This window comes from Microchirus variegatus (assembly GCF_963457635.1).
Source record: "Microchirus variegatus genome assembly, chromosome: 4".
Lineage (NCBI taxonomy): Eukaryota > Metazoa > Chordata > Actinopteri > Pleuronectiformes > Soleidae > Microchirus > Microchirus variegatus.
In genome coordinates this window covers 10,049,025-10,071,851 of record NC_139805.1, presented here as the reverse complement: position 1 = coordinate 10,071,851, position 22,827 = coordinate 10,049,025, and the positions used below count along the sequence as shown (strand labels likewise).

The following is a 22,827-nucleotide window of genomic DNA, read 5'->3' as shown; positions in this document are numbered from 1 at the left end:
GAGCAAGACACTTAACCCTATGTGGAAGCGTGTGAATGGATGAAAACTGTAGTGTAAAGCAGCTCATCGAGACTAGAGAAGGTCTATATAGTCTATATACTGTAGTCTATATAAATACAGACCATAATACCAACTCCTCTTCTTCTGATTTTATTTGGTAGTAACGAGTAACAAAGATAGTTAGAGGAAATGTTGCGGAGTAAAAGTAAAAGTTGCTAGAAATAGAAATCTCTCTCACATCTGGTGCCAAACAAACAAACAAAAACATCAGTTGTACTGGTACCTGTAGATTGTAGATTTAATCCATCAAGATTGAAACAAGTGTAAGTGTGACTGACAACCTGTGTAAACTCACCACCTCTCAGTATCTCACTGCATGTAATGGACTCACTTTACAAACTCTGCTCTGTCTCTGAAAATAGAAACCTCACCCACCCTTTTTTTATTATTTGTTGTTGTGGTATAACCCTCACAGTCCACGTGTCTATTTGCTCACATGGGTCTTCACCGGTTCAGTGGACGCTCTTTCTCATTCTATTACTTAACTGGTCTGCATGACCATGACCTGAGCTGTCTGTCAGGTCACTGAGTGCTCAAATACGTTTCACCTTTTACCCAGAAACGCAGAAACGCCTGAGGCGTGAGGAGAGAGAGAGAGGGAGGGAGAGATGGAGAGAGATGGAGGGAGGGGAGGGAGGGAGGGAGGGAGGGGCGTACTCACATTCTCCACAAGAAACTGTTTTTCTAACTAGTAGTTAGAAAAACAGTATTTATAAAATGTATAAATGTCTCCAAGTGGTACTTTTTGATTTTGATTTAATACTAGAGCTGCAACTAGCGATTATTTTCATAATTGATTATTCTGTCGATTATTTTTCTCGATTAATTAATTAATCGTTTGGTCCATAAAATCTTGTCCACAAACCAAAAATGATTCTGTTTTCAATGATTTATTTGTTATGTGGAGAAAAGAAACCACAAAACACGTTCAGAAATCTTGTTTTAATCATGAAAAAAGCTTGAAACCGATTAATCGATTATCAAAATAGTTGTCATTTAATTTAAGCTCTACTTGACATTAATCCCCCAGAAGTATTAATTCTAATTTACTGTAATTGTTTGGAGTTTTTTTATTTAGTGAAATTGTGTGGTTTGATGTAGATCACTGATCCAAACACTTGGATCACTTGGACGTGTTGTTTGAATTGTTGTTTTTTGTCTCCCGTATCTGCCATATCTGCCGATATCAGTCCAATATAGTCATTTTAGACCTTTGTGCCATTTGAAGCTACTTTAAAAAACATAAGTCTTCAGCTGTGTAACAAATATGTGATGTATAGGATTTTTGGATTGTGTCGGCTTTTACATTTTTATCCGATCCAGTGATTTTGACCAGTATCGGACCGATACTGATAGAGTATCATGTCGGCTCATCCTGCGTTACAAGCAGATAAGCTCCTGGAATAAAAGTTGGACAAACTTACAACATTCCGTCTATTAGGATCATAAAAGCAGATGATAGTTTCCTTCCTTTGTCAGTGTTGTACTTGCGCTACAGTCAATTATTAATAGATTGAGAAGAAAAAAATAACACAGAATAGACAAGGAGTTCATTTCCGTCCTTTAACCACCAATGAAAATGTGTTTGTGTCTCTGCCCCACGTGGCCTCTCCCTGAAGAAAACATGTTTTGCTGCCACTCTGTCTGGACTTTGATTAGTGCTCAGAGTTGATGGACAGGTATCCAGGTATCACTGCCTCACTCACTACTTTACAGGTCACTGTTCTGATAAGATTCTGCTCATGTTTGGCCTCTAACTCGATCCCCGTGTGTCAAGGTTCCAACAAAGTTGTATTCACCTCAAACTTTACTCCAGTGCAAACACCTCAGCTGATTTCTGAGGCCTTTTAATGTTGTTTTTCTCATGACCTGGCCACCCAAATTTTCTATTAAGAAGAAAACTATTTGTTAAACTTTTTTTTTTTTTTTTTAAAGTCATCACCAGTTAAACATTGTAAATTGTATCTTCTCATTATTTAGATTTTTTAAATGTTATTTTTCGTAGAACATGAGTGAATGTTTCAGTGTGGATTAAAAAAAACAAAAAAACAATGACTCAGTCAGAAACACACCTCCTGTTTGTGGGAAGTCTACATGGAGACAAAAAGGAGACCAACACTTTTGTTTTGAAGAACCTCAGTCCTGAGTGAACATAAGTGAAGGAGGGGGCGGAGCTATTGTGAGGAGAGGTTATGTAAGACCTGGGTGTGTGCGTTCAGCCATATCGTCTTTGTTTTAAGACCACACTGAAGGAATGGTCTGGTCTGGAAATCATCCATCCAGCAACTAGACTTCACAATAAATAGTTGAAATAGTTACTTGGATCTCTGTGTTTCAATGTCCTCAGCAGCTGGAAGTTCATCCAGTGACAGTCTCCTTAAACCAACCTCCTTAAAGCTCATTTATTCACATTTAAGTTTGCTGTCTTTTTCACTGGTGCCTTATTTACCCACAAAAGTTTATAATAGCTTCACTGTTCAGCCTCAGGATATGCGATTGTTTCTTATCAAAAGGGCCTTGAGTGAAAATGTGGTTTCTAACTTACATTTGAACAGATCTCAGGTGAACAAGAACTAGCTTATAGAGATACTGCAATCACGCATACACGGCCAATAAATCAATTTTCTCCTCCGCACAGATACGGCAAATAGTCCGATTGCCCGTCTTAGTCAGACTACAGCCTTAGCTCGATTAAACTGTGCATGTAAATGTGACCTGAACGTCACTTCTGTACATTGGGTGAATTAAAACTTCAATCTTGTCTTTGGTCCCTATCAACTGGGCAACTCCTCAGTGGCTTTTCTGCAAAACAGTGCACTCAGTTGTTATTGAAATATTAAAGTGCATGTAATGTGTTTAAAAAAAAATAAAAAAAATCTCCTCTGACTTTTTCACCCCACAGCAAAATGCGTCACTAACCGCCTTGCCAAATTTGAACAATTAAAACAAGTTGCTAAGTGTTCAAATCTTGTAAATTAATATAAAATCATACACAAATCCAGAGTCAAACCTCCTGTACATAAACACATTTTCATTTTCATGCAACTCACAAAGCCACACGTCGTGGTCACTTGAACAGTTGAACCCATCCTCGCTGGGTCTGTGGTGGTTCGTGGCTGTTGTCAGTGTCAGGTTGACCATTTAACCATCTTTAGTGAGATAATATTGTGGGTCAATGTCCTGTTGTGTGAGCTGGGGCACAATGACCTGCCACTTCCCTGAATGAGAACAATGCAGGTCACACCGGCAGGAAAACTTGGGCCTTCCTTTTGAACAATGTTGCACCGTAAAAGCTGCTGCTGTGTTAGTGTGTGAGTGTGTTTAGTCACATCCCTAAAAAAAAGAAGTTTTTTTCTTCTGCACTAAAGAAGCTTAAAGTTAGATGTAAGTGCTGCAGACTTTATATTTTACAGATGATAAATAGCTGTTTTAATTCTCTAATCTTGATGACCACTCAAAGGTCTAGCTCACATTTGTCATATCTATTCACATGCTGGAGCCACGTAGGGTTAACTGTCTTGGGGTCTCATCAGCATGTAGACAAATAGATCTGGGAATCTAACCCTCAACCCTCTGGTTGAAAGGCTCTACTGTTGAACCACCCGCTGTCTCCCCACTGAGGGTCCAAGTGGCAGTCAAAACAGCAGACGTTAAACAATGCAAGCTCTAGTTTGAAAATAAAAATAAAAATCTAGTCAACGTACATTACATTGTTTTTGACGACGGCGACAACAACAACAACAACAACAACAACAACAACAACAACAACAACAACAACAACAACAACAACAACAACAACAACAAAACCAATAAAAGAACTCGAATATGCAACGGCATTAACTAAGCATTAACTCTTCCACTGTTGTGTGACATGACACTGATCTCACACGAGCATCACCTGAGGTTTAAACTCACAAATTCACACAAGACACAATCCTGCTGAGCAAAACATCTACAGATGTACAGTATGAATTCACCAACCACTAGGGGGCAGGATCTCTGTTTTCCATCTTAAGTGGTTACATTTGAACACAAAATAAAGATTTTTAACATTTAAAATGTATAACAAAGCATGTTAAATTATGTATATGTATATATATTACAGCATTTCATTTACAACACATTTGTAAGACTTTTAAAATGGATTTGAATTTGTATCTCGACGTGTTCAAAAAAGACTAGTTTAAGTTTGAGAATAAAAAGTAAAAGTTAAAAGACGAGTAAAAAGTTAAATACAGTAAAGTAAAGTAGTCTTTGGTGATTTATTCACTAATGGCAGATCAAATCTGCCTTTGTACAATGAAACTGAACAGGTGATTCTGCTAGTAGAATAGTTTTCAACTTTAGAGACAATGGCGCCCCCAGCTGCTCCAAGGTAGATAATGCAGTTTATTAGGATATAATGAAAGCTTGAGCGGTTTGTTTTTATACTTCTCTACCTATAATACACACAGATTGTAAACACTGAGGCCCCAGACCTCCATGTTTCCTCCATAATATTTAACTCTACAAATTTAAACAAACTTGAATTTGTTAACATTTTTGTTGGATTGTTGTGGTTTATATGAATTTGTTATGATATTATTTCTTTTTCGTGTTATAATAGTCAATAAAAAAAAATCTAACTATGAAGAAATATCACATGTAATTATCAAGAAAACAAGTTGCAAAAAAGTTACACAAAGTTGTTCTCTTTATTGATATTTAATATTTGATTTTCAATTGTTCTTGCTGTAAAATAACAGGAAATACAGCAGGACCATTAACTTTATTTATATATATGTCTATATATATATATATATATATATATCACATTTAAAACTGAATTTAGACAAAAGTATCTTTGAAATAAAACCTATGAGCACTGATTCCTTTTAATATAATAACAAATGTGGAGGAAAATCAAATGATGATAAGTCATTAAGACTTCACACTTTGCCGTAAAAGGACAGAAGTCATTGGGAATAATATAAACAGATTAAACGTGTGAGCACCATGAATTATTATCTCATAATCTGGAGTAAAATGGATTAAAGAGTCTTTGTAGTCACTTTGGCGCCATATGAACTGACTAGTAAAAGTCCCGCCCCCCTGTCGTCGCCACCCAGAGGCTCAGCATCTTGTTCCTCATTGGTGGATTGAGATGTCTCTCATTGATTTCTTTAAACTTGACTCAGTGGCAAAGTCTAGACAGCTGAGTCAAGTGCAACACATTCAACCAAGACCTTACTGTAACAGGCACGACTGTGCTGTCACAATAAAAGCACAAAGTGACTTCAAATTCAAATTTTAATCCAGCAAAACTGAAACATGTGATTAGTCTTCTCGTCTGTTTTGTGCAGTTGACTTAAATTGCTTTAATTATTCTCACCGTGGTTGACAAAAAAATCATATTCATATCGTTGTGATACAGAAAAGGTAGAGGTCTGAAAGATTGGAGAAACTATAAATAATTAAATTTAAAACACACATAACTGTTTTAAATGTGGCCATGTTAAGTATCATGGAGTAATTTATACGCAGTTCTACAGGACACAAGGTTAGAGAAGTCTCCTCCACTAAAGAAACTGTACAAACTGACAGTTTTTATTTAATTTTTGGTAAAACGAATCGCAGCACAGTAAAGCATTTTTGACCACATATAGACACTGAAGACAAACGTAAATTGAGAATAAACATAAAATATATACACAGAGACAAAAACAAATACCAAACCGCAAATAATAAAACACAAGAAAACCTGAAGAGATTCAAACTATGTTGTTTTTGTTTCTGAACTTTGTTCACTGGGCTTTACAAAACATTTGTAACACAGCACAGCACTGAAAACAGATAGAAGTAAAATAAAATAAATATACTGAAACAAGGAAATCAACACATTCACTACTTCCACCACCACCACTACTACTAGATTCTTAAAATAATTATTATAAAATATGAAATTCCAAGTTTGCTGGTGATTTAAAACAGACCTGAAACCTAAATAAGTGCTTTAAAAAAAGAAGTGAATAAAATGAAGCTAAAATTAGAATTCAAACTACTACTACGACTAGAAAGGACTGAGTCACTTTTTACCACACAAATGCAGTTGCTGAACAAACTGGAGAAAAATACACGTTTTACTGCGCCTCACGTGGTACACGTGGCAGTTTTATTTTGAAATCCCCAAACCGGAAATGGTGTTTTAAATGTCGCGTCTCTTGACACTGGTGGTCCAGTCAGTCACTAGGGTGGGATTTTTTTTTTTTCTTTCCTTCTCCTCCCAAACTTTGTCTACCTCCTCCCAAAGTCATGACAAGTCTCAGTGTGACTGAACCAAGAGAAGCCACAAGGTAAGGACACACACAGCCCGAGGGACACACACACACACACGCACACACGACACTGACACACATCGATTAGTCGATTAGTGCTTGACTGATCGACTGTCTACGCAATCATCTGAACATTGTGCGTGCGTTGCGAGCGGATCTTATGTTGATAATAATAAGTGATGTTATTGTCTGAGAAATACATAGAAAAGCACGTTATTCTCAGTAATGACTGCGGAAAAGCTCACATCCTTTTAGTACGTTCACTATTTATACTGTAGTTAGTCTGCGCTTTTATTAGTGCTTTACAGTGTTTGTTGTTGCCTCAGTCATCCAATCTGTCAAAAGAGTCTCGTGCTTTCTATTATTGTTGTTTCCATTTCAGTGTATTTAAGTTGATTGTTATTGTTTGACAATGTTAACAACTCACACACACACACACACACACACACACACACACACACACACCACCTAAAGCATTTGTTAAGGGACTTTCTTGATCTTATTGGTCACAATAATGTTATCTCTTTGTTGTACTTTATATTTAAACCTACAATTTGCCTCTGTTATTTAGCGTGATTGTCCTGGTGTTATTGATGAGACAGAGAACAGACATGTAGTAAAATATAATCCCAGGAGATAAAACTTGTTGTGCTTTATTTGCTCCTCCAATCAAAGTCCTGACAAAGCCACACATTCTTAATAATCATCTCAAACCTCATGATATTTGGGAAAAGTCCATGTTTCTTTATTGATATTGATTTGCAGTCAGATGTTTGCTTGTTGTTAGATCTATAACACATTGAGGAGAAAGCTTTCATGTTCTCAGACAGTGTTGTGGGTGAGGCTGTTACAGAACCTTGGACGGAAATCCCCCCAAACACTGTTGTCAGAAGTGTTTATTATTACACTGAACATAGTCTCAGAGTTTTCCAGAGCACAGCTTTTTGTTTCATCTGTGGATGTTTAGACGTACGGACAGTGGTCTGACGACCAAGACCTTTAGGCAAAGGCCACGTCTAAGGCTGACCCAAATATGAGAAATGGTTTTTATACGAGTCAGTATTAATAATGAGAATTGAAGATTAAGCTTAGGTCTGATGTGAAAGTTGAAGAAACCTGTTAATATTTGTTTTCAAATACTTTATGGACTGTAGAAAAACATTTCACAAACCGAGTCAGTTAATAGTAATTGTAGTTTTTTTTGTCACATAGTGCTTACACAGTGCATACAAAGATCAATATGAACCTGTGGTTCACAGATATTGAGGACAATTATATTGCGATGTCCATTGTTCATCATGTACTAGTCATGCTAAGATATTTCCAAAACCCTTGATTTAGTCTGACAATGAAATGTAAGTTCTGCTTAGAGTTTCTTCCAATTATTAAAAGACATTTAATTATTGGGAGAAAAACCATGTAGAAACACATCTATCATGACATGTGCATGTTAAAAGTGAATATTTCCTCCCTGGTCTTTGACCCGGAAGTAAAAGAAGACGACATATGAACTGTGAACTTTCGAGAACGTCGCCATTTACAGCTTTGACAGACACTGATCAACGTTTTTTAACATTTTCTGACATTTTATGGACCGAACGATTCATCGATTAATCGAGAAAATAATCGACAGATTAATCGATAGCGAAAATAATCGTTAGTTGCAGCTCTACATGTACAGCAGGTACAAAACCTACAGAACCACAGCACGATCCATCTCACCGTTCACTGTGATGTAAAGGTCAACAGGAAACTGATTCAACGCACATAGAGAGATACAGCGCCACCTACAGAGCTAGAGTCAGACATACACGGCCAATAAAAACGATTTTCTCCTCTGGGCAAGTTGTCCGATTGCTTGTCTTAGTCGGACTAAGGCCTTAGCTTGATTACACTGTGCATGTAAACGTACTGAGTGATGTTGTTTGACAGTTTTGGAGAATCTAAATGATGACAGCTTGTTGGTTTTGTCTATGAAAAGCCAGAGATGTCACCTGCTTTGAATCCACAATTTTACATATGAATGCAGTTTCTTTTGGACCAGTACGTTGTCCCTGAAATTGACTTTGTAATAGCACAGAGTTAGGAGTGTACTTACAGTTCAGGACAGTCTACAGTTTTTTTTTTCTTTTGCTGTAGCTTTGATCTTCCCACAACAACCTTAATAGTCGCTTGACCTTGCCTAAACTTTAATCATAGTTTATTTCCATAACCACCATCTTTCCCCAAACCTTCAACACAACATACTGTAGTGTTCCCGCAGAGATATCGTGGAAGAGCAATAATTTGGTTTTGAATGCCAATACAGTAATGTGGGGTTTTGCTGTATCGCCCAACATCAACATTCAGCCTTTTGATGGTGTGTTTTCTCAGATAACCTGGAAGGTTCATAATGAAACCAAAATGAAACTTTATTCTGTTTATTAGCCGAGTCGTGCTACAACTGTTTAGTGGAAAATCACAGCAGAAAAAGAGCAGGCCACACACATACTAAATACTTGACACTTTAACCTGTAGAAGCTTTTTTTTCCCCCGTGTATTTTCTGAAAGTGATTAATATTGAACGGTCATTATAGCATTGATAAAACGACCAGTGATGCAGTGAGATGAGTAAGAAAATAATTGTGATAAATTGTGTTATTGTGTTGATATCATCATGTCAAATCACTTTAAAGCTCTCAACAGTTTTCCTCAGCTTCCCCCAGGGGAAACTGTATTTGTGCAACAGGACCCTGGGGTTTGACTTACTGCAGTGGCCTCAAAAATAGATGCTCAGTACGAGGTGAGCGGGGGTGACAGTGACACTCCTGTCACAGTCTGGATGTTTCCCTCTCTGCAACGTCCCAGAACAGTTTTGGGTGCTCGTACGCTATTTTTCTTCTTCTCTGACACACACACACACTGCCTTCCTTTCACACCTTGTTTACAATTTGGAGCTGGTTGAGAGTTTATTGAATTACATCTGAATTAGATTTAGGTCTGCGCATATGCTCATGAGTTGCCCTGCTTAATAAAATACATGCTGCCGTATTTTTAGAGCTATTACAAGTGCATTTAAATTTAGCCCCTCGAGACTGAGAGTTACTCAATGTGCTGCAGTGACATGATGCAGCCGGGAAAAGAGAGAACAAAAAAGAAAATAACTGCTGGACTTGCATTAGGTGCACAGATACAGTAGTGCGAGACACTAGTCCTACAATTAAAAGTACAGTGTGAGACATTTTGTAAGGTTTAGCGGCATAAATTGAATGTTTTACGTGTATATTTGCTTTAAAATAAAAATAGTTTGGTTTGCATAGCCTTTAGGCAAATGTTTTGCTGTACAGACGCCGCCATTCTGCGGCACTATTTTTTCACAGCAGCCCAAACGGACAAACCAGCCAGTGTCTGCGTTTTGAAGGAAACGTTCAAAAGAAGCAAGCAACATCCTTTCTGATATGCAAAGGCCACCATAGTTTTATAATGCACTTGGGAAAGGGGTAGGGTAGGTGAGCGGAGGAGTCCTCTGAAACAATTACTCAACGAATCATCAACTATTTTGAAACTGTTTTTCAGGAATTAAAGCAAGTTTTCAGATTTTTCAGCTTCTTAAATGGTCATATTTTCTGGTTTCTTTGCCCCATATAATAAGAATCATTCAAACTGAATCATTTTTGGCTATTGGACAAGAGACATTTGAGAACATCACCATTTCCAGGTTTGAGAAAGACACAAACACAACGATTATTCGATTAATATAGAAAATAATCGACAGATTAATCGATTATGAAACTGCAGCCCTGGTTTGCAGTCTCACCATTAGAAGTCACCAATTCTTACACAGTGGACCTTTAATACAGTCCATTAAAATTATAACATTTGCATTTACACTGTGTTGATCTCGTGGTAGTATTTCAGAACACTTTTTATAAATGGCAGTGTTCTATGGTAGCTCAGTAGTAGAGTGAGTTGTCTTTCATTTTGAAGGTTGCGAGTTTGATTCCAGGCCCTGCTAGACTACATGCTAATGTGTCCTTGGGCAAAACACTTAACCCCATGTTACTCCCTATGTCTGTGATGGCAGCGTGTGAATGGGTATAAAGGATGTTACGTTGCAGTAGCAGCTGTTTGCTCTTGTCCTATTATGTGATTCTTTGTCATAGAATTCATAGAGCTGTAACTAACGATTAATCAATTGATCGTTTGGTCCATAAAATGAAAATGTTAAAAAAAGTTGATCACTGTTTGTCAAACCTCAATGTTCTCGAAAGGCTTGTTTTGTCCACAAACCAAAATGATTCAGTTTTAAAGCTCACATAGAGTGGTCCTGTTGCACATGGAGGTCTACTTACATACATTAACTTGTTTTTATGGTCAAAAACCTCCTAGTTGCTGTAAACGAGCTGATAGGAATCTTCTTTTCTGACGCTGTTGCCCAGCCGTGATATTTCAGTCTCAACTCTCACCCCGGCTTCCCAACTGTCATGTGATTGGCCAGTACCCGGAAGTGACATATTCAGCACACCCGCTCTCAGAAGCGCAGCTCCCCCCTCTGGAACGGTGGATGCACTGCTGCTCATTATCAAAACATTGTTTTAACAGTGTTTAAAAATAGTTTCGTCACGACTCCCCGATTCAGTCCCTTTTATGACTTGGACCCGGAGTCAGACCCAGAGTCAGAAGACACTGTCGCTCGTGAAACACCTCCACAACGGACGTTATTCTTCTTCTGCGGTTCAATGTACGCAACCGGATGTGCCCGGACTAGTGCCCGGAGCAGGACGATCTGCTGTTCCGGAGAACTGGTGTTTACGTAACTATAACTGGATTTTCAGAGATCTCGCTGAGCCCGAGATTACAATAAAACACAGCATTCTCAGCAGTGGCTGAACTGTTTGTTTTGAACCTTCAGGGCTTCGTAAACAAGGTAATGACGCAGATACACGCTAAAAAACAGTGTTAATGGGAACTTCCGGTCTAGGTCCGCTTTAATGATTTCTTTGTTATATGGGACAAAGAAAATATTCACATTTACGAAGCCAAAACAATCAGAAATCTTGTTTTAATAATGAAAAAAGCTTCAAACCGATTAATCGATTATAAAAATAGTTGACGATTAATTTAGTAATCAATTAATATCGATTAATCGATTAATTGTTTCAGCTCTTGAATTTGTAGCAGACAAAACCATCAGTATCATCTGAGTTTGTGATCTGTTTGACATGACTCTTGTGTAGGTGATAGATAAAGATAGTTTGTCAATCTAATGCACTGTGTCAGATTTCATCACTGACCTGAAAGCAGCATGAGTTTAGCTGGGGTTTGTGTTTTTATTTTTCCTCCTTAGCTACAGCTCCTTTTCCACTGGTCAAAAAAAACCCTCCTAACAGCTGCTAACATCTTGCTTTTGTCTGCAGCTGGAATGGATGCAATCAGTATTCACTCCAGGGTCAAATCACTCTGCAAATGACATGACTTTTATTGCATCTGGCACTGATTGTCAAGTAATTTGAACCTGACACTCCGTGAACATGCTCGTTTCATCTGCACCTTCTCCTTCGTGACATTATCACGCGCAACTTTCAAGCGGCGATCTAAAGTCACTCAGTTTGAAAGAGGGACACAAGTGAAAGATATATATACATAATACCATAGCTACAGTGTCAGTTTCATTGCTGTAGTTAAAACAGATCTGCTGCACAGTGTGCTAATAATAGGGGCCTTATATAATATTTGATGTACTTTATTTAATATTGAAATAAACAGTGATTGTCTGTCTGTGTGGGTGACCTTTCAGCTAAGTATAACAGTTTTGCTTGACTGTTAATTTGGTAGATTACAGTCAATAACAATGTATGAACCTGACATTGTCACCTGCACTTTTGAGAAGTGAGAAATATAAAAAAATAAGCTATTGGTTGGTTTGATACGTCAATGAGCGCTGCCGGAGGCTGTGGGGCATGGATGTATTATATGAACTGTGTTTAAAAGACGCTGAGGTTGTAGGCCGTGTTTTCATTATTACATGATATTAGTGGGGGGCCGCATGTAATCGATTGGGGGGCCGCATGTGGCCGCCAGTCTGAGTACCCTGGTCTAGGAGTTACAGTAATGAGACCTCCATACTCATGAGGTCAAAACAATGTGCATCAAGTGAGTCAGTCCCAAAGAAGAAACACCCAACAGCTGTTATGATGCTGAGTCAGATGAAGATGTTTGCCAAGCTGGAAGCGAAAGTGACTCAGTGCACAATAGAATCTGAGAGTGATGACTCTGATTCCTCTTTTGTTGAGATGTTGGAGGCGGCAAACGTGATTTCTACTGGTTGCGGTCACATTAATGTAGGGTTGAATGTTCTCATGTGAAATACGTTCATTCAGCACTTCATGTACATCAATGAGGTTTGTTTACATTTTCAAGCATTTCTTTTTCTGCGGCATCAATTCGTTTTAAGCGTTAAGCCTCTGTGAAACTTGATAGCACGGGGCTTTCATCGTAACTAGCATGCATTCAGGCTTTGAAAGTGGAAATTGCCCCTTTATGCTTCACGCCTCTTCCCCTGATTGGAGTGGCTTCCCAAACTGCCAATGAAAGGAGAAGATATTCAGAGGTTTAGTTCATGCTCGAAAGGCAACCGAGAGAGGGGAAGAACACTGAAAAAAAACTTGTACAATAACAGTAAAACCTGGGCTTTTGAGTTTTGCTCCAAGCTCCATATGAAGTACACAGACATCACAATACATTACAAGGCAACTGTCAACGTAAGACAAAGGTAGTTGTGGTTGATTGTGAAGGTGTACTGCAGACAGAACAAGTTCTAGATCTAGTTCTAGAACTTTTACCTTCATGGATTTAGAGAAGCTCAGAATTTTGTTTGCCCCATTGTCTCAGGATCATGAATTATTTACCTCGGGAAAGCAATTTGTTGCTGCTATCCCCAGATTTAAGTTTGTTTTCTGCATAAAGATCCTTCATGATTTTTTTTTTTTTTGCAGATGTAATACAATTATGTTGGACATGGTGGTCAGACCATGCTTATTTTATCATCAGGCCATTTGTCCTGCCTTTTAAATAAATTCAATCAGTCCTTTTGATATTACGCAATTCTGTCATGCTAATGTCATAGAGTCACATTGTATCTCAACAAAATTAACGTGGAACAACAACAACAATGGTTTAATTGTTTGGCAGCGTGTGATATTGCACTTAAAATAAAGTATCTAAGAATGTTAGTGATTTGAGATGAAGCAAGTGAAATTGAATGGACCATGAACTACTTTTATGTCGTTAAGTCACATGACACGAGTAAATTGTGGCACTTCTTGCAATTGTTTTATCATTTATTTTATGTATTTGTGTATTAGATTTTCTTTTATGTATTGTTTGCTGTGCACCACAGTTTAAAATGCAGTAAGTTTCAAAGAGTTTAGAGCTTTTAAAAAGTTAATCAAAGGTGACGTATAAGGCCTAACTAGCACTACAAATACAGTATACGATTTTTTTCCATGGTTAAGAGAATACAAAGAAACTGATGTTACTGCTATAAAGCTGACAATGGTTAGGATATGGTGTAGCAATTCTAACCACAGCAAATCTTCTTTGCAGGCTATTGTACACACCACAAACTGGTCCACCAGTAGTTCAGTCGTTGAAGATGTTTTCTGACAGTGTCTCCACTTTGCCTCAGACACGCCCTTAATACTGTCTTTGGGACACTTGAGTAATATATTAGCAAAAAGCAGCTTATCTTTGTTAATGAAATTACAGTTTGTTGAACATCGTCACGTTCGTGAAAGACTTTCCCATTTCGAAAAAGTGTAGATTTTAAGCAATACGTCATGTAACTCGATTCCAAGTGGTACCCACCCATTGATACATTGTTCAGTGGGATCTTCCTCGGGTTATGCCCACCCCACCCCTCTACAAAATTAAATGGAAATTGGTTTATTAGTTTTTGAGTAATCCTGCGAAAAGACAGACAACACCTAAAACACAATGTTTTTGGTTATGATGTATATTTGCTCAGACAGCCAGTGACAAATAACAGGGACGAGCTAAGTGAAAAGGGGCTTGCGTATGGATGTTGAATGTAATGGAAAATGAACTAACTTGTCTCTCTGAATGAGATATAAGATATAAGTAGGCTCTGGTCTGCTTATTACACTTACTGACCTTTTTTAAACTGTGAGGACGAGGACAAATTCTTCAAGGGGTGGATGCAACTTAATAACTAGCGCCGAATCATAACATACATCATCTCAAGGCACTGTACATAGACAACATCATGCAGAGCAGAGAAACCCAACCCCAAATTTACACAATGAGCAAACACTAGGCATCAGTGGAGAGAAAAAAAACTCCCTTTTAACAGGAAAAGAAATCTCTGACAGAACCAGACTCAAAGATGTGTGGCCATCTGCCTCGACCGGTTGGGGTCAAAGTTCTAAGTTTATACATTAGTAGTAGTAACGTTTAAAGTTCATTGACAAGGCTAGTGATTTTCTAAACTTGTGTTGGTGTCACCAAATCAAAAGACTTGCCAATATTTATTTATTCAATTACAAACTTACATTTAGTGTCTTACCAAGGGACAATGTTAACAATTGAAGTACTGGTAATTAAACTCTATGTGCACCAACATCTGGGTGAGAAAACACCAAAGTAACCAAACCCTAAATTCTTCTTACTGATAAAGTGGTAGTGGCAGACAGACAAGTGCTGAAATCAACAGATTCCTACTCTGCCTTACCCAACTTTTTATTTTTCTTTCTCCAAAAGAACCAAACCACAACTACTTTTGGAAACCGTCACTGCGTGCCACTGTGGTGCCAATTCAGTTTTGGAATAAACAATGAAAGTTTTGTGGTTGTACTGAGACTCTGTGTGTGTCGCTGTCTTCAAAATGTATGTATTGTTTCTGCTTATGAATCTGATGCCTGAGAAAAAGCTTGTAAGGGGCGAAGTGAGTGTGAGGCCTTGAACTCCTGTTTCCGTCTCCAAAACTGGGGCCTGTTTTCCCAAAAGCAGGCAGCACAGAGATCACCTCTGTTCACTGGCTCATAATGGAACAAATGTTGTGTTTAGTCCTGAAATGCCTGTGGAAAAGCACCTCTGCCCTATGAAGTCACAAAGGAAGCCATGTTCAGACCACAGTGCAGCTGAAAACTCTTCATTTCTCTTTCTCTACTTTGCATGTTCTTTCACCTTTTCCCTCTTGTGTTGAGTTTTATTTGATGATCAGTCACTCTGTGAAGTGTATCTTGGTGCAGTAATTGATCATGAAAATTATAGTAGACTAATCCTTCCTTCCTACTGGTAAAGAAAACGACTTAAACTTGGATTAAAAAGGGTTTTTTGATTAGTGGGAATGTCTTTAATTGGCATTCACTCCTGGCTCAAATGACTGCAATGAACGCAGGTTTTTTTAGTTTTTTTTTATCATCTTTGGCTCCAAATGGCATCAGTAGTTCCCACTAAAGAGCTGAGTAAACATGATCATTTCTTTCTTCATTTCTGGTGCAACGCTAGAAAGCACATTTGCTTTCTGGCAGTTAGAATAGTTGTTAGCCTACTCATTATTCATGAATGTTTTTACCGTATGTTACTTTTTCCATCTCGGGACAGCACTTCACTATTTATTTTTCATCAATCAGATCGGTTGTGTATTTGATTGAGAGTGTAACGGTGCTGCTGCGTGTTACCACTAAGTGCCATTGATACACATTTAACAGGCAGGCAGTGGTAACAGTGTTAAGGAGTACAGATGCATTACTAATATTTCACAAAACAGAACAATAGCGGAGAATGAATATGAATTCAAAAGTGACAACCAAAAAACACAAAACTTTCAATTAAGTACTAACATTTATGGTGTGTAGTGTATTGTAAATTTGTACTCATTTTATTAATTATATTTAACAATTCGTCATTAGTTACAAAGCCATTACTTAAAACGTACTATGTGTACAAAGGGTGCTTTTCTTTGCAAATAAATAGAGTAAAAGTACTGTTTGAATAACATGGAACTATAAAAACAAAGATGCAAAACGATGTCAGTTTAGTAAATAATCTCAAGCTTTAATCAAGGCAACAATACACTGAACAAAAGTCAAACTTTATGAAAAGATCCTCCTGATCATTGATATTGTCAGTGTAGTTCCAAAATACCTGACACTGAACTCTGACATCACAGCAAGAATGAGCTGCCTAATCATGACGGGCTAACTAATTTGGAGCATTATAGAAAACGGAGTTAGAGGCCACAAACATGCATTTTCCACAGGAGCAGCTCAGTAATGATGGTTTGTTCTCGGGAGACATTTTCAAGGTGTTTCAAAGACGTGTACATATCTCCTGCCTTGTCATTAACCCCGTGCTTCTTCATCAGAGAGACGCTGAACTGGTATCATTTCTAACAAAGTTAGAAGTAACACGAAGACAGACACGCTTTAAAGTTGTTACTTGGCAGAAGACGGCAGAGGCTGACATCTGGTCTTGTTCTGTAGTTATGTGAATCAAACATCTGGAGGCTCCAGTTGCTACTGTTGTGATCTTGACAAATGGGTCACAGTCTTCTCCTCGACACAAATCTGCAGAGCAGATATGTGGGTCAGCTTCACAACCGTCGACATGCTTGAAACGTGTTCACTTTTGTTATTCGCTTGGCGGGGAAACGAAAAGAGCAGATGTGATTGAAAGAAAGAGGAAATGAACAGTCATTTTGCAGTTGATGGAAAATTTTGGTCGAGGCGAAACACAAACTTTCTATACTAATTCTGAGAAGGTGTGGTTTGTCGTCTTTGGCAAATAAACCAGGTAAACTCGGTAGATTTGGTTCGAAATGCAACCTGACATCAGAGATGGAAACTGGCTACTTGGATGAATACTTAATTTATGAGCAACTCTTTGTTCCAGGGAGGGACGACCAGCCAGCAGACATTGGGACTGTCTCAGTCTCAGTTTACTGGATGTTGGTGCTGGGATGCAAAATGTGCACTTTAAAGCTTTTTTAGGCTGTAAAATGATGCCAGCGTCATTGTTTCCACAAGTCAGGTCGTGTGGTTTTCCATGTTTACAGGGTGAACAACAGTGATGCAGTTTTCCCAACAAATGTTCACTGATGGTTTTGGCTTTCTTCATCGTCGTAGAGAATCCATACAAAAATACCATCTCAGCATTTCTGTCCGTTTATGTGACTCAGTGATTCTGATTTCAGGGCTTTATAGAGGTTGTACCAGCAGCTTCAGGTCTCCATGTGTTTCTTCGTGTACTGTCATGGATAAGAGTCTTGTAGTTCTGTTGGTTGTGGAGCTCCGTAAATTCTTCATTTCAGTTTCGGTGTCACTTCTTCATCAGTCTCATAAAAGAAACCCCTGCTCTGACCTCTCATCTTTGTAGTTTCCTCTTAGTAGAACTTTCTGCAAATACAGAAACTAACAAGACAGAAGAGATGATTTTTTTATATGCGTCAGCATTGAAGCAGATTAGCTCCGACATGGAGCTGAAACACTTGTCTGGAAGCAGATTGTTTTCATCTGGAAATGCTGTATTCAAATGGAAACATAGTAATATGGATTTAGCCTCAGTTTCCAGAAAATTCTGTGGAAAAATTGAAGCACTTGTACAGAATTGGCCTGAACAACAGGGAAGGATTATTTTGGTTTTATTTTTGCAGGGTAACAAACAGTACACACTCAGGGTGAGGTAACTTTAACGGAACAGAGCTTAAGAGATACAGTGTAGAAATGTTCTGAGGGACTTCTGCACTCCACCATGCTGCCACCTTGTGGTAATATATACCCTACTAATTAGGAGGTCATCGGTATGGAAAGCTTGCAATAATAAGCGCTGCTGCCTGCAATCGCTAGTAAAATATTGTTTAGTGTTGTAATAAAAAAAAACACATTTTTTATTCATTATCACAAATTCCCTTGTAAAATAGTTACATATTTTTAAGATTATATTGCAAACCACATGTGGAAACTACTTCTTGTGTGCATGCGTTCTTTTAATTAAATTCCAATAGTTACGACCATATTACAATGGTTCCTGAAAGTCCCTTCACCAAGAAGCTTATGGGTAAGCATGATGCAGACAGCGGCCCTCTTATCGACACATAAACCGAGATATATATAACATGTGGAAGCAGTGTTTTTGTTTGCAGGGTAAAGCTAATCAGGAAGTAAGGATATGTTGAATGGCCACTAGGGGGGAACTCTGGTGGTTGCAAAAAGAAACTCTATTTGAAAGGAAGTGTATGGGGAAAAGAGCCTAATTCTCAGTTAATGAAGTCATTAAACATTTTCTGGAGGAGTTAATGATCTCAATCGCGAGTTTAAGGTCGAAAATTGAAGGCACATATAAGATAAGATAGTCCTTTATTCGTCACGCAGTGGGGAAATTTCCAGTGTTTCTGAGTGGACGCCAGTGTGAGTGTCCAATAGGAGCCTGGTAGCAGGTCACACGTCTGAATTTTCAACATCAATATGAAGCCAGTTACATCATAAGTCTGGAGGCTTCAAAACGTGTCTATCTGAAGCTAAGATTCTTATGGATAAAGGCAACACAACCTGTTGCCTTTTGGACATGAAAAAAATAGTTTTGGCTAATTTTCTGCCATGTTTGCAAACCTGTCCATCATCATCATCGTGTTATATGGTCAGACTAAAGTTAAAATTATGACGGCACTGGTAGTGATTTAATGACCACTGCAGTGCTGCTGTTAATAAACTGATTTGCAGCTCTTATTTTCCTTGTCCGGTGATCAAATTGAGACAATCACAAGACTCGACTTGTTACGTCAGATAATAGTCAGTCGAGAAACTGTGAAACTGCGATGTGGAGGAGTTGAGGACACCATGCAGTAATCAAATAAACTATAATAGTATTATAATCATGTGTTTCGTGGGGATAAATAACCGTGTTTTTCATATTTCATGCATTGGGGGAATGTGAGTGGATTTCTTCAGATCATGTGTGTTCACCAAACTCATTTAGTCAAGAAACAGCTCCTCAATTGTTTTAAATATCCGAGACCAGGCAGATTCGACAGCAGCAGGATTTTCCCTGTAAGAGTTGTCACTGCATGTCAGCCTCCATGTTCTGGGTTTTTCTTTGTTTTTCATTCATAGCTTTGAGCCTTTCACTAGACACTGCCTGCTCATCTTGAAACTGTCCAAGTGCTGGAAGTTGTCCAGTAAGTTTGTTGAATTCACTTTGTGACATTTTGTGACATGACGGGGGGGAGGGACCCGGCGAGGCCTCGCTCAACTTTTTTTGGAAAACAACGTGGCCACAAAGAGGCACAATGACTCATTGTGAAGGCTGAATGTGCCCAATTGTGTTTGCTGGAGGATCTGGAAGGAAGAAGGAGGGGAAGCAGGACACGTGTGATGTTTGAAGTCAACCTGATTGTGATTAAGGCAAAAATGTAGTTTATTTTGCTCTACACAGTTAGTCGGATGCAGTTGGTTTTAGCTATGTGGCAATTTGAGTATGTGGTGATGAGATTAGAGCGAGATGGTGTGTGGTGATCATGGGGATCACCTAATGTGTGAGCTTTATCGCACACAAACACTCTTAACCTTGAACCTGATGCATCATGTGATGTTGACCTCTGTGCTGAAGTGTGTGTGCATGCCTGTATGTGCGTATATGCGTCTGTCACTAGTTTTATTTGTTCAGCTTTCAGTTTTTTGCTCGTCTCCTCTCCAGTGTTTTCATGCTGCCTTCAGGAAGCAGCTTTCAGGATGGCCCGATGGGTTTCCTGGCAGGACCTCCCCCCCCCCCCGTACCTATTGGGAGACAATGGGGGGTCTCCCACAGGGCATGTATGTGTGTGTGTGGTGATAAGGGGGATTTATTAGGGGAGTAGTGTGCTTCCCCTCAGGAAACTGCAGATTTATCCCAGTAGCAGAGAGGCCCTCCTGTGTCCGTGCATGTGTGTACACTTGTATTTTGCGTCGATTAGACCAAAATGTTCTCAGACATGAAAGAAACGTTTTCTTTGTCTCCAACTAATGAGGTACAGCATTACGAGTCCACGTCTGAGAGTGCTGTCACATTTTCTTTGGTTCGCATTGTTTGGTCCAGACTTTTCAGTTTAGTATGAAAGTTGTAAACAGTGCTTCCATCAATGGTTAGGACCAAAACACGTAAAGATTTGGTCCTGGTCCAGATCAAAATAAAGTTTTTTTTGTATTTATTGTTTATTTTGTACAGTAAAAGTTAATATCAGCCAGTTTTTGGCTTTATAGTTTTACGGTGTCTTTATATTGTGTTTTGTTTGGGATTTATTACCTCCGCCAAGGAGGTTATGTTTTCGCTAGAGTTCGTTTGTCTGTTAGTTAGCAACATAACTCGAAAAGTCATGTACGGATTTGGATGAAATTTCAGGAAATGTCCGCAATGGGACCAGGAACAAGTGATTACATTTTAGGCTTGATCCTTAGACACTATCACTGGATACAACACTCACTGTCTGACCATAATGTTATCACTGGTTACAACACTCGCTGTCTGACCCAGGCGCGCTGGCAGTCTGCGCTCTCCGAGTGCTTTTCTAGTTTGAAAATGTTCTACAATTTATTCATGAATGTCAATCATGCTGAATCAAAAATATTAGTGTAATAATAGTACTATCTCACGATTGCATGAACTGATTAGCCCAATAAGACTTTTAAAAAAAAGAAAAATATTGGTGCCAGTGTAACGGAGGCCTGGGAATTAACACAGGGAAGGTCGTGTGTATGTGGGCATGCTGTGAATGAGTGTAGGAGGTCTGGGTTTGTTTCTGTTTCTGTGTCCAGATTTCTGAATGGGCTTTTTTCTTATGTAAAGTGGTCAGAAAGTTGTTGACAGTGTGACAGGATGTCGTTTCTCCCTTCCTGGTTTGCCTTCTTGTGAAAAGGGTGGTGTTGGGAATGAGCTCACAGTTTCAGAACAAGGCTCCATGGAGCAGGACAGCTCCTTGTCCTCGTCTTTTTCTAATATCACATCGTTGACTCTGCTCTGTGGTGCCAGCGTGCTCCTCACATGTTTCTACCGAAGGGAAGACGCAACTGAATCAATGAACAGTTCTTCTGCAGTTATTATGCTGATATCTTTAGGGAAATACTTTTGGTCACTGAAATTCTAATCCTGATTATTTATAAAATTCCACAGATCTTGGCCAAGTTCACTAAATCTTAGATGAGAAAAAAAGCATACTGTTGGTGTGTAAACAATGAAAATATATTGTACACTGTACACCAAACATAATCAACTAAAATTCTAATAGGTCCACTTTGAGAAAATTTCCTCAAGCAAAGGTCCGGAACATCATAATGTCTAACTTGCGTTATTATTTAGTAGTGGGTTGTATACTGAAGTAGCCTAGTAGTCTGCATGTAATCAACAACTGACTGTCAGATCAAATACAGAAAGAACTATTCAAAAACATTTCGACAATATTTATTGTCACTTATACACAATTATATAGATGTAACACTGAACATATGTAGTGTTTTCTTCTCTCTTAAAGGAAAAGAAGCTCTGAGAGTGCTTATTTTCTGTGACATAAATTCAGATGTGAACTGTCAAAAAGTGTTTGGTCTCATAGTGGCATTTCACGGTGCAACTTTTTACAAGTGCCACTGTCTCTGAACATATGAGACAGACTGGGTTAGTGCTTCCAGGGTGAAGACTGAACATGAATGAGTCTGTCCATCCTGGGTTGAAAGCTCTATTTTCGCCATGTTAATTATTTTTCTCTGGCACACTCTTCTCTAACTGTATCGCTTACTTGTCTCTGTAATCTCTCGCTGTAAACTCTCTTTTCTCTCTGTCTTCTCTCGCTGTAAACGCACTTTTCTCTCCGTCTTCTCTCGATGTAAACACACTTTTCTCTCCGTCTTCTCTCGATGTAAACACACTTTTCTCTCTGTCTTCTCTCGCTGTAAACGCACTTTTCTCTCCGTCTTCTCTCGATGTAAACACACTTTTCTCTCTGTCTTCTCTCGATGTAAACACACTTTTCTCTCTGTCTTCTCTCGCTGTAAACGCACTTTTCGCTCCGTCTTCTCTTGCTGTACAGTACCTCACCATGTGACGTAGTAAGAATACATTTTGGCATTTGATTCCTTTCATTTCAGATTCCAGCAAAGCTTTGTTCATTTCTCAGAACAGGGAACACAGTGACGGTACAGCTAACAGGGCAGGAAACACTCGAGTCGTGTGTGCGTCAAAATTCCCGATTAGCCACACCCACTGTTCCATCATCACCAGGACTGTGTGTTCTCATCATAGTTCACTTCCAGGCTTAAATAATTGTGTCCAAAAGGGTAATTTCATCAGGGCTGCAACTAATTATTATTTTGGTGGTGAATTAATCAGTATTTTTTCATTTAGTCACAATTAATTCTTAACTATTACCATTATTAACACAAAACAAAAATAGAGAACTACTTCCATAAATGACTGCACTTGACAAGTTAGC

The 22,827-nt window shown here is 38.6% G+C and overlaps 1 protein-coding gene across 1 annotated transcript in view; it reads left to right on the top strand.

Annotated features, from left to right (window-relative positions):
- Window positions 1-6,295: 6,295 nt before the first annotated feature.
- The window catches only part of kank3 (KN motif and ankyrin repeat domains 3), a 34,924-nt gene continuing 18,392 nt past the window's right edge, over window positions 6,296-22,827 (top strand). The window contains exon 1 of the mRNA XM_083888637.1: window positions 6,296-6,392. The gene's annotated coding sequence lies outside the window, so the exon portion shown is untranslated. The remainder of the gene's footprint in view (window positions 6,393-22,827) is intronic.